Genomic DNA, 16,182 nt, shown 5'->3' with positions numbered 1-16,182 from the left:
GCAATGGGAGGGCCATATACTATCCCAATTTCCCATCGAAAATCCCTGAAAATTCCTTGCATATGACATCCACATCCACTTGTAAGCTAGTGCAGTTCACCCCCATGATGGCTCGCCCCAGTGGTCCAAACCATGCCAATCCCAGTAAGCTAACGTAGGGGCCCTTGATCACAAGCAAGTCCAGTTGCAGCGTCCACCCTTGATATTGCACCCTGAAGGTCCCCACCCCTATTGTGGGGACCTTACATTTCTGGAAGTCCCGGAGAGTGAATGGGGCCAGCCTGAGTTTGGGACCCCTACTAGGGCACAGTTTCCTTAAGGCCCTTGCCGAGATTATGGATAAAGTTGAACCCATGCCAAGCTCCATGCAGCATGGGGCCCCCTCTATCTGTACCACTACATAAATTTTCTCTATGTTGGGGCGGGGCAACTGGTATACCTGGCAGTCCGTGATCTCCATCGAGTTGCCTTGGTGCATTGAGCTCCAGGACCTGGGGCTCTTGGATCGGTCATCTGATGTCTGGCGTCAGTGTTCGGCTTTTCCACACTGCCTACACTCTGCATTGCGGAAATGGCAGGTTCTCCTCTCGTGATTCTCCCCGCAGCTTGCGCAGTTCCCTCCTTCTCATTGAGGCAGCTGTGGTCTGTGCGCTCCTTGAGTGCACCTCCCTGTCGGATCCTGAGTGGTCGGTGATGTCTTCGTGGTGGACCCTCAGTTGGGACGGCAGGTTCGCCCATGCCTCTTGTGTCAACCTCTCGGCAGCTTCAGTTGCCAAGTCCTTCTCCACAGCGACCTGGAACGTACGGTCCTTCTTGGTGTAGAGGCGTCGTTGCAGCTTCTCATCCTTCAGACCAACAATGAGGTGGTCACAAAGCATGTTCTCCAATTCTGAGAAGTTGCAGAACCGGGCGGCATGGCGGAGGTAGGTCACATACCAAGTTATGGTTTCCCCAGGGGCATTTCGACAAGCCACCACTGAGGGCTCCAGCGAAAAGTGCCCCTTCAGCCGTTCCACTATTGTTTTGTAAGGAACAGTAGTGCAAGGAGAGCCCGGGCGATTTTGAACGTCTCGTCTCCGCAGACGCTGAAGAATATCACCCTCTTCTTGGCATTGTTGGTGACCCCTTTGGCTTCTAGGAGGAAGGTGAAACTGGAGACGTACGTTTCCCAGTCTCGTGCTGCTGGGTTGAATGGTGAGAAGCTGCTGATCATTGCCATTCTGGGTTCCTTGGGGCCCAGAGCTGAAGCCTAGATACACGGTGTGAGGCAGGGGTGCGGCAGGTGGCGGTGCTGCGGTGCTGTGTGTGGCAGTCAGCTTCCTCTCATGGAAAGAGCAGCCTTTTCTCCTCTTATGGACAGAAGAGCCCCCTTCTTTAATAGGGGAAGCAACCTCCTCCTCTCAAGGGAAGAGCTATTCCTTTTCTCTTGGTGCAAGCAACTCAGGAGAATAACAGAGCTATTCCTTTTCTCCTGGTGCAAGCCACTCAGGGGAATAACAGCCCACCTTCACTCACGGGGAGAGCTGCCTCCTTCTCAACCGAGTCCAGCAGCCTCATCCATTCACGGGAAGAGCAGCCTTTTCTCCTCTCATGGAGGGAAGAGCCCCCTTCCTTAATAGAGGGAGCAACCTCCTCCTGTCATGGGAAGAGCTATTCCTTTTCTCCTGGTGGAAGCAACTCAGGGGAATAACAGCCCACCTTCTCTCACGGGGAGAGCTGCCTCCTTCTCAACCGAGTCCAGCAGCCTCATCCACTCACGGGAAGAGCAGCCTTTACTCCTCTCATGGAGGGAAGAGCCCCCTTCCTTAATAGGGGGAGCAACCTCCTTCTCTCATGGGAAGAGCTATTCCTTTTCTCCTGGTGCAAGCCACTAATGGGAATAACAGCCCACCTTCACTCACGGGGAGAGCTGCCTCCTTCTCAACCGAGTCCAGCAGCCTCATCCACTCACGGGAAGAGCAGCCTTTACTCCTCTCATGGAGGGAAGAGCCCCCTTCCTTAATAGGGGGAGCAACCTCCTCCTCTCATGGGAAGAGCTATTCCTTTTCTCCTGGTGCAAGCAACTCAGGGGAATAACAGCCCACCTTCTCTCACGGGGAGAGCTGCCTCCTTCTCAACCGAGTCCAGCAGCCTCATCCACTCACGGGAAGAGCAGCCTTTACTCCTCTCATGGAGGGAAGAGCCCCCTTCCTTAATAGGGGGAGCAACCTCCTCCTCTCATGGGAAGAGCTATTCCTTTTCTCCTGGTGCAAGCAACTCAAGGGAATAACAGCCCACCCTTCTCTCATGGGGAGAGCTGCCTCCTTCTCTTCCGAGAAGAGCAGCCTCATCCACTCATGGGAAGAGCAGCCTTTTCTCTTCTCATGGAGGGAAGAGCCCCCTTCCTTAATAGGGGGAGCAACCTCCTCCTCTCATGGGAAGAGTTACCGTATTTTTCGTTCCATAAGAGGCACTTTTTTCCTCCTAAAAGATAAGGGGAAATGTGAGGGCATCTTATGGCGCAAATGGTGCTGCACAGACATGTAGAGCTGCGCAGAACCATTCAGCGAAGTGGGAGGAGGAACGGAGCTCCTTTTGTTCCTCCTCCTGCTTTGCTGAAGGGGCACTGCGCAGCTCTCCCTCTCTGCACAGCACCATTTGCGCCATATGATGCCCTCACATTTCCCCTTATTTTTTAGGAGGAAAAAGGTCCCTGTGCTGCAAAGCTGGAGGAGGAAAAGAAGGGACTCCTTCTGTTCCTCATCCGGCTTCGTGGCAACGCACCTGTACTGGAAGCCGGAGGAGAAACAGAAGGGTATCCTTCTGTTCCTTCTCTGGCTTTGCTGAAGGGGCACTGCGCAGTTCTCCCTCTCTGTGCAGTGCCTCCCCTATGAAGGAGAGCTGCTGCGCGGAGAGAGAGAACTGTGCAGCGCCCCTTCAGCGACGCACCTGTTATGCGAAGCTGGAGGAGGAACAGAAGCGACTCCTTCTGTTCCTCATCTGGCTTCGCGACGACGCCCCTGTCCTGGAAGCCGGAGGCGGAAGAGAAGGATTTCCTTCTGTTCCTTCTCCAGCTTCGCTGAAGGGGCACTGCACAGTTCTCTGTCTCTGTGCAGCGCCTCCCTTGTGAAGGAGAGGCGCTGCGCGGAGAGAGAGAAGTGCGCAGTGCCCCTTCAGCGAGGTGCCTGTACTGGCTTCTGCCTTAGCCATGTGCAGCCTCTTCAGACAGGGGGAGCCTTAATCTTGCTGCCCTGAAGGGACTTGGCGTGGTTATACCAGAAGCCAGAACAGCCACACGGTATCCCAGAAGCCAGATCCCTCTTGCTCTTCTGGCTTCTGGGATTCAGATTATTTTTTTCTTGTTTTCCTCCTCCCAAAACTAGGTGCGCCTTATAGTCTGGTGCGTCTTTTGGAGCAAAAAATACGGTATTCCTATTCTCCTGTTGCAAGCAACTCAGGGGAATAACAGCCCACCTTCACTCACGGGGAGAGCTGCCTCCTTCTCAACCGAGTCCAGCAGCCTCATCCACTCACGGGAAGAGCAGCCTTTACTCCTCTCATGGAGGGAAGAGCCCCCTTCCTTAATAGGGGGAGCAACCTCCTCCTCTCATGGGAAGAGCTATTCCTTTTCTCCTGGTGCAAGCAACTCAGGGGAATAACAGCCCACCTTCTCTCACGGGGAGAGCTGCCTCCTTCTCAACCGAGTCCAGCAGCCTCATCCACTCACGGGAAGAGCAGCCTTTACTCCTCTCATGGAGGGAAGAGCCCCCTTCCTTAATAGGGGGAGCAACCTCCTCCTCTCATGGGAAGAGCTATTCCTTTTCTCCTGGTGCAAGCAACTCAGGGGAATAACAGCCCACCTTCTCTCACGGGGAGAGCTGCCTCCTTCTCTTCCGAGAAGAGCAGCCTCATCCACTCATGGGAAGGACAGCCTTTTCTCCTCTCATGGGAAGAGCTACTGTATTTTTCGCTCCATAAGACACGCTTTTTTCCTCCTTGAAAATAAGGGGAAATGTGAGTGTGTCTTATGGAACGAATGGCACTGCGCAGAGAGGGAGAGCTGCGCAGTGCCCCTTCAGCGAAACGGGAGGAGGAACGGAGCCTCTTCTGTTCCTCCTCACCGCATCACTGAAGGGGCGCTGCGCAGCTGTCCCTCTCTGTGCAGTGCCTGTCCTGCGAAGCCGGAGGAGGAACAGAAGGGACTCCTTCTGTTCCTCCTCTGGTTTCGCGACGATGCCCCTGTCCTGGAAGCCGGAGGCGGAAGAGAAGGTTTTCCTTCTGTTCCTTATCCAGCTTCGCTGAAGGATCGCTGCACAGTACTCCCTCTCTGCGCAGCGCCTCTCCTGTGAAGGAGAGGCGCTGCCCAGAGAGAGAGAACTGCGCCGCACCCCTTCAGCGACATGCCTGTCATGTGAAGCCGGAGGAGGAAGAGAAGGGACTACTTCTTTTCCTCCTCTGGCTTCGCAGCGTCCTGGAAGCTGAAGGAGGAACAGAAGGGTCTTCTTCTGTTCCTTCTCCAGCTTCGCTGAAGGGGCGCTGCACAGGTCTCCCTCTCTGCTCAGCGTCTCTCTTGTGAAGGAGAGGTGTTGCACAGAGAGAAAACCGTGCATCGCCACTTCAGCGACGGGCCTGTCCTGCGAAGCCGAAAGAGGAACAGAAGGGACTCCTTCTGTTCCTTCTCCAGCTTCGCTGAAGGGGCGCTGCGCAGTTCTCCGAGGGAGAACTGCGCAGCGCCCCTTCAGCGATGTGCCTGTCCTGGCTTCTACCTTAGCCATGTGCAGCCTCTTCGGGCAGGGGGATACTTCATCCCGCTGCCCTGAAGAGGCTTGGCGCGGTCATCCCAGAAGCCAGAACAGCTACACGGAATCCCAGAAGCCAGATCCCTCTTTCTGTTCTGGCTTCTGGGATTCAGAATAATTTTTTCTTGCTTTCCTCCCTCCTCCCAAAACTAGGTGCGCCTTATGGTCTGGTGTGTCCTGTGAAGTGAAAAATATGGCATTCCTTTTCTCCTGGTTGAATCAACTCAGGGGAATAACAGCCCACCTTCACTCACGGGGAGAGCTGCCTCCTTCTCAACCGAGTCCAGCAGCCTCATCCACTCACGGGAAGAGCAGCCTTTTCTCCTCTCATGGAGGGAAGAGCCCCCTTCCTTAATAGAGGGAGCAACCTCCTCCTCTCATGGGAAGAGCTATTCCTTTTCTCCTGGTGCAAGCAACTCAGGGGAATAAAAGCCCACCTTCACTCACGGGGAGAGCTGCCTCCTTCTCAACCGAGTCCAGCAGCCTCATCCACTCACGGGAAGAGCAGCCTTTTCTCCTCTCATGGAGGGAAGAGCCCCCTTCCTTAATAGGGGGAGCAACCTCCTTCTCTCATGGGAAGAGCTATTCCTTTTCTCCTGGTGCAAGCAACTCAAGGGAATAACAGCCCACCTTCACTCACGGGGAGAGCTGCCTCTTTCTCTTCTGAGTTGAGCAGCCTCATCCTCTAACAGGAAGAGCAGCCTTTACTCCTCTCATGGAGGGAAGAGCCCCCTTCCTTAATAGGGGGAGCAACCTCCTCCTCTCATGGGAAGAGCTACCGTATTTTGCACTCCATAAGAGGCACTTTTTTCCTCCTAAAAAATAAGGGGAAATGTGAGTGCGTCTTATGGAAAGAATGGTGCTGAGCAGAGAGGTAGAGCTGTGCAGCGCCCTTCAGCGAAGCAGGAGGAGGAACCCCTTCTGTTCCTCCTCCCGCTTTGCTGAAGGGGTGCTGCACAGCTCCCCCCCTCTCTGTGCAGCGCCTGTCCTGCAAAGCCAGATTAGGAACGGAAGGGACTCCTTCTGTTCCTCCTCCAGCTTAGCGGTGACGCACCTGTCCTGGAAGCCGGAGGAGGAACAGAAGGCTCTCCTTGTGTTCCTTCTCCAGCTTTGGTGAAGGGGCACTGCGTCGTTCTCCCTCTCTGCGCAGCGTCTCTCTTGTGAAGGAGAGGCCCGGCCCAGAGAGGAAGAACTGTGCGGCGCCCCTTCAGCGACGCACCTGTCATGCGATGCCGGAGGAGGAACAGAAGAGACTCCTTGTGTTTCTCCTCTGGCTGTGCGGGTTCTGGAAGCTGGAGGAGGAACAGAAGGGTCTCCTTCTGTTCCTTCTCCAGCTTTACTAAAGGGGCGCTGTGCAGTTCTTCCTCTCTGCGCAGCGTCTCTCTTGTGAAGGAGAGGCCCGACCCAGAGAGAAAAAACTGTGCAGCGCCCCTTCAGCAACGCACCTGTCATGCAATGCCGGAGGAGGAACAGAAGAGACTCCTTCTGTTTCTCCTCTGGCTTTGCGGGTTCTGGAAGCTGGAGGAGGAACAGAAGGGTCTCCTTCTGTTCCTTCTCCAGCTTTACTAAAGGGGCGCTGTGCAGTTCTTCCTCTCTGCGCAGCGTCTCTCTTGTGAAGGAGAGGCCCGGCCCAGAGAGGAAGAACTGTGCGGTGCCCCTTCAGCGACGCACCTGTCATGCGATGCCGGAGGAGGAACAGAAGAGACTCCTTGTGTTTCTCCTCTGGCTTTGCGGGTTCTGGAAGCTGGAGGAGGAACAGAAGGGTCTCCTTCTGTTCCTTCTCCAGCTTTACTAAAGGGGCGCTGTGCAGTTCTTCCTCTCTGCGCAGCGTCTCTCTTGTGAAGGGGAGGCCCGGCCCAGAGAGAAAAAACTGTGCAGTGCCACTTCAGCGACGCACCTGTCATGCGATGCCGGAGGAGGAACAGAAGGGTCTCCTTCTGTTCCTTCTCCAGCCTCGCTGAAGGGGCGCTGTGCAGAGAGAGAGAAATGTGCAGCACCCCTTCAGCAACGCGCCTATCATGCGATGCCGGAGGAGGAAAAGAAGAGACTCCTTCTGTTTCTCCTCTGGCTTTGCGGGTTCTGGGAGCTGGAGGAGGAACAGAAGGGTCTCCTTCTGTTCCTTCTCCAGCTTTACTAAAGGGGCGCTGTGCAGTTCTTCCTCTCTGCGCATTGCCTCTCCTGTGAAGGAGAGGAGCTGCACAGAGAGAGAACTGCGCAGCTCCCCTTCAACGATGCACCGGTCATGCGAAGCTGGAAGAGGAACAGAAGGGACTCCTGTTACTTCTCCAGCTTTGCTGAAAAGAAGTTGCACAGATTTCCGAGGGAGAACTGCGCAGTGCCCCTTCAGCGACATGCCTGTCCTGGCTTCTGCCTTAGCCATGCGCAGCCTCTTCAGGCAGGGGGAGCCTTCCTCTTGCTGTCCTGAATGGGCTTGGTGCGGTTATCAGAGAAGCCAGAAAAGCCACACGGTATCCCGGAAGCCAGATTCCTCTTGCAGTTCTGGCTTTTGGGATTCAGAATAATTTTTTATGCTTTCTTCCTCCCAAAACTAGGTGCGCCATATGGTCTGCTGCGTCTTTTGGAGCGAAAAATACGGTATTCCTTTTCTTCTGGTGCAATCAACTCATGGGAATGAGAGCAGCCTCATCCACTCACGGGAAGAGCAGCCTTTACTCCTCTCATGGAGGGAAGAGCCCCCTTCCTTAATAGGGGGAGCAACCTCCTTCTCTCATGGGAAGAGCTATTCCTTTTCTCCTGGTGCAAGCAACTCAAGGGAATAACAGCCCACCCTTCTCTCACGGGGAGAGCTGCCTGCTTCTCAACCGAGTCCAGCAGCCTCATCCACTCACGGGAAGAGCAGCCTTTACTCCTCTCACGGGGGGAAGAGCCCCCTTCCTTAATAGGGGGAGCAACCTCCTCCTCTCAAGGGAAGAGCTATTCCTTTTCTCTTGGTGCAAGCAACTCAGGGGAATAACACAGCTATTCCTTTTCTCCTGGTGCAAGCAACTCAGGGGAATAACAGCCCACCTTCACTCACGGGGAGAGCTGCCTCCTTCTCAACCGAGTCCAGCAGCCTCATCCACTCACGGGAAGAGCAGCCTTTACTCCTCTCATGGAGGGAAGAGCCCCCTTCCTTAATAGGGGGAGCAACCTCCTCCTCTCATGGGAAGAGCTATTCCTTTTCTCCTGGTGCAAGCAACTCAAGGGAATAACAGCCCACCCTTCTCTCACGGGGAGAGCTGCCTCCTTCTCTTCCGAGAAGAGCAGCCTCATCCACTCACGGGAAGAGCAGCCTTTACTCCTCTCATGGAGGGAAGAGCCCCCTTCCTTAATAGGGGGAGCAACCTCCTCCTCTCATGGGAAGAGCTATTCATTTTCTCCTGGTGCAAGCAACTCAGGGGAATAACAGCCCACCTTCACTCACGGGGAGAGCTGCCTCCTTCTCTTCTGAGAAGAGCAGCGTCATCCACTCACGGGAAGAGCAGCCTTTTCACCTCTCATGGAGGGAAGAGCCCCCTTCCTTAATAGAGGGAGCAACCTCCTCCTCTCATGGGAAGAGCTATTCCTTTTCTCCTGGTGCAAGCAACTCAAGGGAATAACAGCCCACCCTTCTCTCACGGGGAGAGCTGCCTCCTTCTCTTCCGAGAAGAGCAGCCTCATCCACTCACGGGAAGAGCAGCCTTTACTCCTCTCATGGAGGGAAGAGCCCCCTTCCTAAATAGGGGGAGCAACCTCCTCCTCTCATGGGAAGAGCTATTCCTTTTCTCCTGGTGCAAGCAACTCAGGGGAATAACAGCCCACCTTCACTCACGGGGAGAGCTGCCTCCTTCTCTTCTGAGAAGAGCAGCGTCATCCACTCACGGGAAGAGCAGCCTTTTCACCTCTCATGGAGGGAAGAGCCCCCTTCCTTAATAGAGGGAGCAACCTCCTCCTCTCATGGGAAGAGCTATTCCTTTTCTCCTGGTGCAAGCAACTCAAGGGAATAACAGCCCACCCTTCTCTCACGGGGAGAGCTGCCTCCTTCTCTTCCGAGAAGAGCAGCCTCATCCACTCACGGGAAGAGCAGCCTTTACTCTTCTCATGGAGGGAAGAGCCCCCTTCCTTAATAGAGGGAGCAACCTCCTCCTCTCATGGGAAGAGCTATTCCTTTTCTCCTGGTGCAAGCAACTCAAGGGAATAACAGCCCACCCTTCTCTCACGGGGAGAGCTGCCTCCTTCTCTTCCGAGAAGAGCAGCCTCATCCACTCACGGGAAGAGCAGCCTTTACTCCTCTCATGGAGGGAAGAGCCCCCTTCCTAAATAGGGGGAGCAACCTCCTCCTCTCATGGGAAGAGCTATTCCTTTTCTCCTGGTGCAAGCAACTCAGGGGAATAACAGCCCACCTTCACTCACGGGGAGAGCTGCCTCATTCTCAACTGAGTCCAGCAGCCTCATCCACTCACGGGAAGAGCAGCCTTTACTCCTCTCATGGAGGGAAGAGCCCCCTTCCTTAATAGGGGGGGCAACCTCCTCCTCTCATGGGAAGAGCTATTCCTTTTCTCCTGGTGCAAGCAACTCAAGGGAATAACAGCCCACCCTTCTCTCACGGGGAGAGCTGCCTCCTTCTCTTCCGAGAAGAGCAGCCTCATCCACTCACGGGAAGAGCAGCCTTTACTCCTCTCATGGAGGGAAGAGCCCCCTTCCTTAATAGGGGGAGCAACCTCCTCCTCTCATGGGAAGAGCTATTCCTTTTCTCCTGGTGCAAGCAACTCAGGGGAATAACAGCCCACCTTCACTCACGGGGAGAGCTGCCTCCTTCTCTTCTGAGAAGAGCAGCGTCATCCACTCACGGGAAGAGCAGCCTTTTCACCTCTCATGGAGGGAAGAGCCCCCTTCCTTAATAGAGGGAGCAACCTCCTCCTCTCATGGGAAGAGCTATTCCTTTTCTCCTGGTGCAAGCAACTCAAGGGAATAACAGCCCACCCTTCTCTCACGGGGAGAGCTGCCTCCTTCTCTTCCGAGAAGAGCAGCCTCATCCACTCACGGGAAGAGCAGCCTTTTCTCTTCTCATGGAGGGAAGAGCCCCCTTCCTTAATAGAGGGAGCAACCTCCTCCTCTCATGGGAAGAGCTATTCCTTATCTCCTTGTGCAAGCAACTCAAGGGAATAACAGCCCACCCTTCTCTCATGGGGAGAGCTGCCTCCTTCTCTTCCGAGTCCAGCAGCCTCATCCACTCACGGGAAGAGCAGCCTTTACTCCTCTCATGGAGGGAAGAGCCCCCTTCCTTAATAGGGGGAGCAACCTCCTCCTCTCATGGGAAGAGCTATTCCTTTTCTCCTGGTGCAAGCAACTCAGGGGAATAACAGCCCACCCTTCTCTCACGGGGAGAGCTGCCTCCTTCTCTTCCGAGAAGAGCAGCCTCATCCACTCACGGGAAGAGCAGCCTTTACTCCTCTCATGGAGGGAAGAGCCCCCTTCCTAAATAGGGGGAGCAACCTCCTCCTCTCATGGGAAGAGCTATTCCTTTTCTCTTGGTGCAAGCAACTCAGGGGAATAACAGAGCTATTCCTTTTCTCCTGGTGCAAGCAACTCAGGGGAATAACAGCCCACCTTCACTCACGGGGAGAGCTGCCTCCTCCTCAACCGAGTCCAGCAGCCTCATCCACTCACGGGAAGAGCAGCCTTTACTCCTCTCATGGAGGGAAGAGCCCCCTTCCTTAATAGGGGGAGCAACCTCCTCCTCTCATGGGAAGAGCTATTCCTTTTCTCCTGGTGCAAGCAACTCAAGGGAATAACAGCCCACCCTTCTCTCACGGGGAGAGCTGCCTCCTTCTCTTCCGAGAAGAGCAGCCTCATCCACTCACGGGAAGAGCAGCCTTTACTCCTCTCATGGAGGGAAGAGCCCCCTTCCTTAATAGGGGGAGCAACCTCCTCCTCTCATGGGAAGAGCTATTCCTTTTCTCTTGGTGCAAGCAACTCAGGGGAATAACACAGCTATTCCTTTTCTCCTGGTGCAAGCAACTCAGGGGAATAACAGCCCACCTTCACTCACGGGGAGAGCTGCCTCCTTCTCAACCGAGTCCAGCAGCCTCATCCACTCACGGGAAGAGCAGCCTTTACTCCTCTCATGGAGGGAAGAGCCCCCTTCCTTAATAGGGGGAGCAACCTCCTCCTCTCATGGGAAGAGCTATTCCTTTTCTCCTGGTGCAAGCCACTAATGGGAATAACAGCCCACCATCACAATTTACATTCTTGTAAGAGTTTGATTTCCAACAGATATTGGGGTAGTTAAAGTCACCCATGGCTACTCTATATCTCCTTTTATAATCTTTGGTAATTTGCTGTAGGAAGGCATCACCCACGTCTTCAGTTTGGCTTTGTGGTCTTTTGCAGACATCCACAGGAAAGTCACTGTTTTTTCTATCTCCTCCAGTTTTCATCCAAATACTCTCAATACGCCTTCCAGGCTTCAGGTCATGGATTTCTTCACATATAGTACTACTCCTCCTCTCTTCCTGCTTGGTCAATTCTTCTGTACAGGTTTTACCCCTCAATTTCTACATTCCAGTCATGAGTCTCATTCCACCAGGTTTCAGTAATGTCTGGTAGATCATATTTGCTATCCTCTATTTAGAGTAGGAATTGCTTCACTTGTTTTCTGTTCTCTGTACATTAGTAGAGAGACAACTGAAACCACAAGTCATTCTCTCCAGGTGTTTGCTTCTTGAAATTTCTTGTCCTTTTAACAGGTTTCTGTAGTATCACATCTGATTCCTGTGCATGAGTGAAGCTCTTATCCCCAGTACCAGGTGCCCCCCTCTTGTCTGTAGTTTGGTATCCCTCATCCTCAGGATTTAGTTTAAAGCTCTGCTGATCAGGTTCCTGAGCCTCTTTGATAAGACCTTCTTGCCAATGGCTGTGAGGTGCAATCCATCTCTTGCCAGAGGTCCTTCCTCAAGGAAGCAGAGACCATGGTCCAAGAAGCAAAACCTTTTCAGACAACTCCACTTGTGCATCCAGTGCTTTATTTCCAGTATTTCCCACTCTCTTCATGGGCCACAATCCTTCAACAGGAAAGAGTCATGAAACAAATTGTCTGTTCCCCAAGACCCTTCGGCTTCCTGTGCAGCGTCTGATAGTCCCTTGCTGTATGCCGGAAGCCATGCCTGGCAGTATTGTTTGTGCCCTGATGATTCAGAAGGAAGGGATTGTGGTCAGTGGTCTCTATAATACTTGGCCACTTCTCTGTCACATCATGAATCCTTGTAGCTGGAAGACAGCACACCCCCTGGGACACCCTGTTACCTTCACCAACTGCTGCCTCTGTCCCTCTCAGCAGGGAGTCACCAATTACCACCAAACATCTCCTCCTCTTCTGGCCAGTGGCAGCAATTCTTCTGCAAACTCTGCCAGCTCAGTGACACACCACAGCTCCAAACTATCCTTTTGTGTGTCTCCTCCTTCCAGCGGTTCGTTTCCTGCAATGGGTGATCTTCCTTCTCCCTTGGGGCACTCCACTTCAGTTGCTGTTGCAGGAGACTTCGCTCTTTTCTAACGAGATATTCCTCGTCTTATTCAGTAGTCGGGCTTCAAATTGCTGGACCTCCTCTTCCAGCAAGGCAACCAGCTTGCACTTACTGCAGGTGTAGTTTGACACATTCTCAGGAAAGAAGACCATTATGGCCCAGGCATTGCAGGGCACTGCAGGAGCTGTCTTGCTGTTCATATGTCTTGGTCTCCTCAAAATGCCCTCGCAAATGGGATTTACATAGTTAATCTGTTATTCCTGGGTTGGGCACTGCTTCCCTTTTGGATGAAGACAGAGGCGAAGTAGGTGTTGGATAGTTCTGTCTTCTTTCTGTCACCTAACAGCTTTTTCCATCTTCTCCATGCAGATGAGCTTCTACTTGTTTGTTCTTCCTCTTACTTTGAACATAGGCAAAGAAAGCTTTATTATTATTTTTATTTCTTGAAAGTATGAACTCTTTCTGAGCTTTGGCACGCCTGACCTTTTCCCTGCAACTGTTGCTACTCGTGTATCCTCTTCCTTCACGATTTCCCCTTTCTTCCATTTCTCATTTATGCCCTCAGCTCATCTGTAACCTCCTTACAGTGTGGTGTAGTGGTTAGGAGTGGTAGACTCGTAATCTGGTGAACCGGGTTCGCGTCTCCGCTCCTCCACAGGCAGCTGCTGGGTGACCTTGGGCTAGTCACACTTCTTTGAAGTCTCTCAGCCTCACTCACCTCACAGAGTGTTTGTTGTGGGGGAGGAAGGGAAAAGGAGATTGTAAGCCGCTTAGGGCAGTGATAAAGTGGGATATCAAATCCAAACTTCTTCTTCTTCTTCTTCTTCTTCTTCTTCTTCTTCTTCTTCTTCTTCTTCTTCTTCTTCTTCTTCCCTATGCAGCCACATGGGTTTCTTTGGAGACCTGCCACTTTTCATTCTGCCTGCAATTGTCTGCATTTTTGCCTTCAACATTTTACCTTTAAGAAACTCCCATCCACCTTGGACTCCCTTTTCTTTGAGTATTTCTGACCATTCAATCTCATCCAATAGTTCCTGAAGCTTTTTGAAATCAGCCTTCTTGAAGTCCAGAGGGCATGCCCAACTACACTCTGCTTTCCCTTGAAACCCAGGAGCACACGATCACTTCCTCCCAAGTCTCTTGGTGCTTCCAACTCATCAATCAGTTCCTCTGTGTTGGTGAGGACCAGGTCCAAGAGAGAGGATTCCCTTGCTGCTGCTGCTTCCAGCTTCTGGGAAATTAAATTGTCAGTGAGGCAATGCAGAAATCTGTTGGACTTTATATTCTTGGAAGAGCTTGAATTCCAACAGATATTGGGGTAGTTGAAGTCTCCCATGGCTACTATGTTGTATACAGTGGTACCTCGGGTTAAGAACTTAATTCGTTCCAGAGGTCCATTCTTAACCTGAAACTATTCTTAACCTGAAGCACCACTTTAGCTAATGGGGCCTCCCGCTGCTGCCGCCGCCGCACCACCGCCGTGCGATTTCTCTTCTCACCCTGAAGTAAAGTTCTGAACCCAAGGTACTATTTCTGGGTTAGTGGAGTCTGTAACCTGAAGCGTCTGTAACCTGAAGCGTCTGTAACCCAAGGTACCACTGTATCTCCTTTTAGATTCTTTGGTGATCTGCTCTAGGAAGGCATCACCCACGTCTTCAGTTTGGCTTGGGGGTCTTTTGCAGACATCCACAGAAAGTCACTGTTTTCTCTCCTCTAGTTTTCATCCATATACTCTCAATACACCTTCCAGGCTTCAGGTCATGGATTTCTTCACAAGTGTACACATCCTTTACATATAGTGCTACTCCTCCTCTCTTCCTGCTTGGTCTATTGCTTCTGAACAGGTTTTATCCCTCAATTTCTACATTCCAGTCATGAGTCTCATTCCATCAGGTTTCAGTAATGTCTGTTAGATCATATTTGCCATCCTGTATTTAGAGTAGGATTTGCTTCACTTGTTTTCTGTTCTCTGTACTTTAGTAGAGAGACAACTGAAACCACAAGTTTTTCTTGACAGGTGTTTCCATCTTGTAGTTTCTTGTCCTTTTAACAGGTTTCTGTAGTACCACATCTGATTCCTGTGCATTTATAAATTTTGTATTAAACATAAATCATACACAATCAAATTCTGAGATCCCCATTCTCTCCCCCCCCCCCGAGGGGTCCCAGCCTGCACAGGATTCCCCACCTCCAGAACCAGCTGAGCCAGGGCTGGGGCTTGAGCCTGAAGGGTCCTCACTTGTGCTGGGTCCTCAGGTGCAGGCACCAGCTGAGTTTGCTCTGGCTCCTGAGGTGATGGAGGACCCATTGCCTGCAGGTGCTCCTCTCCCAGCCCCGTCAGGGGAAGAGGAGGTTGCCTCTGGGTCTGGTAACCCTCCAGCCTCTCCTGAGCTGCAGAGGCTCAGGGCAGAGAGGCAGAGGGAACTAAGTTCCCGCAGGAGGAGTGCTCGCCTCCAGGCCAGGAGAGGTGAGTCACCTGAGGATTGGGGCTGTCCTATGGCTTCGGGCAGATAAAAGCCAGCCAGCCTCAGTCCCAAGTTGTGGGAGCAACATTGTTGGTTGCTAGTTCCTGCCTGAACCCTGTCCTGCTTTCCTGCCTGAACTCCTGACTCACCCTGGCTCTCTGCTTGCATGCCTGTCCCTGACTTCACCCAACTCCCTGCCCTGCCCTGCACCCAGCTTCAGCTTCTACAGACTGCCTCCTTGTTGCACCTTTGACCATGGACCAGACTTGGACCTTGCCTCTCAGGTAACCCACGGGACCAGCAGAAAACCATTGAAAGGAGTTGGCGTACTAAACACTTTGACCTAAGATGTTTGGCTGTCTGGTGGGGGGACAGCAAAGTGCACCCCTTCTCAGAACCAGATTTAGGGTGGTGTGGGGCAGATTCCCTGCACAGAGTGCCACGTTGAGGGGGTGCAAAATTGAGAAGGTGCGTAACTTAGAAGATCCATTTGGGGATGCTAAAGTTTGGCCTCCCACATTGTGGGGAAATGGATCTTTTGGGCCTGATTTGTTAGTCTGTATAAGAAACTGCTGGGATTCTTGAATACTGAAGCTGAACACAGGTGTCCCTTATTAGGCCTTCAAGGTTAAGACTAATGAGAGTCGGGTGATGGGAGAGGCAAGTGCTCATTATCTGGAAAGTTCTACCAATTAAGCCCTATGATTGGTCATACCAGGTCTTATGATTCCGGTCAATTTTGCTTAAACTTGGGGTTTGGGCTATTGTACGACAGGGGTGGGGATGCAATGGAGGCTACAAAGCATGCCTTCAATGAAGCCTTCACTACCACCAGGCAAGCTCAATGATGAGCCCTCACCAGTGTTTGGTTGCATTCACTTACCTTCCACTTACCTTCTCTGACGAAAATAGAGACACCCAGTTGTATTTTTCTAGAAAAAAGAGGGGCCGGGACGCAGCATGAAACTTCCCTCGTTCTCTGAAAGGGTCCGGAAATGAGTTCCGGTGAGTTCCGGCCAGAAAAAAAGCCCCAGGGGAAGCCTTACTCCATTCCCTCCGACATTTCTCCAATGACCTATCAACATTCCCTCCAGAATTTCTCTGAAAAAGCAGGACATTCCGGGAGAAACCGGGACAGCTTTTCTAAATCCGGAACCACCCCAGGAAAATAGTGTATGCATTTAAGTCACCTCCCAATTGGTTTCCGCACCCTAGACCCTGAAATATGTAAATGTGGCATATTTGTGTGAGATGCCTGAGCATGGGAGGCAGTTAGTGCTGGCAGGAGCCAAAGGATGTTTCTGCTGCAGCTGATGACCCCAGGATCAAGCAGGCCATCCACAGAGGAGGGAATGCCTTTCTGTGGACTGTCCTTTAAGAACCCTCCTTGTGCTTCAGTCCAAGTCCCTTCATCCCCCCCCCCAAACCAAAAGC

At 52.5% G+C, this 16,182-nt stretch overlaps 1 protein-coding gene across 9 annotated transcripts in view; it reads right to left on the bottom strand.

The window, feature by feature from the left end:
* The window catches only part of LOC309344426 (uncharacterized protein), a 67,186-nt gene that overhangs the window by 40,634 nt on the left and 10,370 nt on the right, over window positions 1–16,182 (bottom strand). The window contains exon 3 of one of the 9 annotated variants that reach the window (XR_014157719.1): window positions 14,035–14,361. The exons of 7 other annotated variants lie outside the window; for them this stretch is intronic. The gene's annotated coding sequence lies outside the window, so the exon portion shown is untranslated. Of the gene's footprint in view, window positions 1–14,034; window positions 14,362–15,647; window positions 15,681–16,182 lie in introns of those variants that run through there. One more of the 9 variants, XR_014157723.1, reaches the window with a different exon arrangement.

The sequence above is a fragment of the Podarcis erhardii genome (genome assembly GCF_964252035.2).
Source record: "Podarcis erhardii genome assembly, chromosome: 1".
Classification (NCBI taxonomy): Eukaryota; Metazoa; Chordata; class Lepidosauria; order Squamata; family Lacertidae; genus Podarcis; species Podarcis erhardii.
This window is presented reverse-complemented; position numbering and strand designations above follow the sequence as displayed.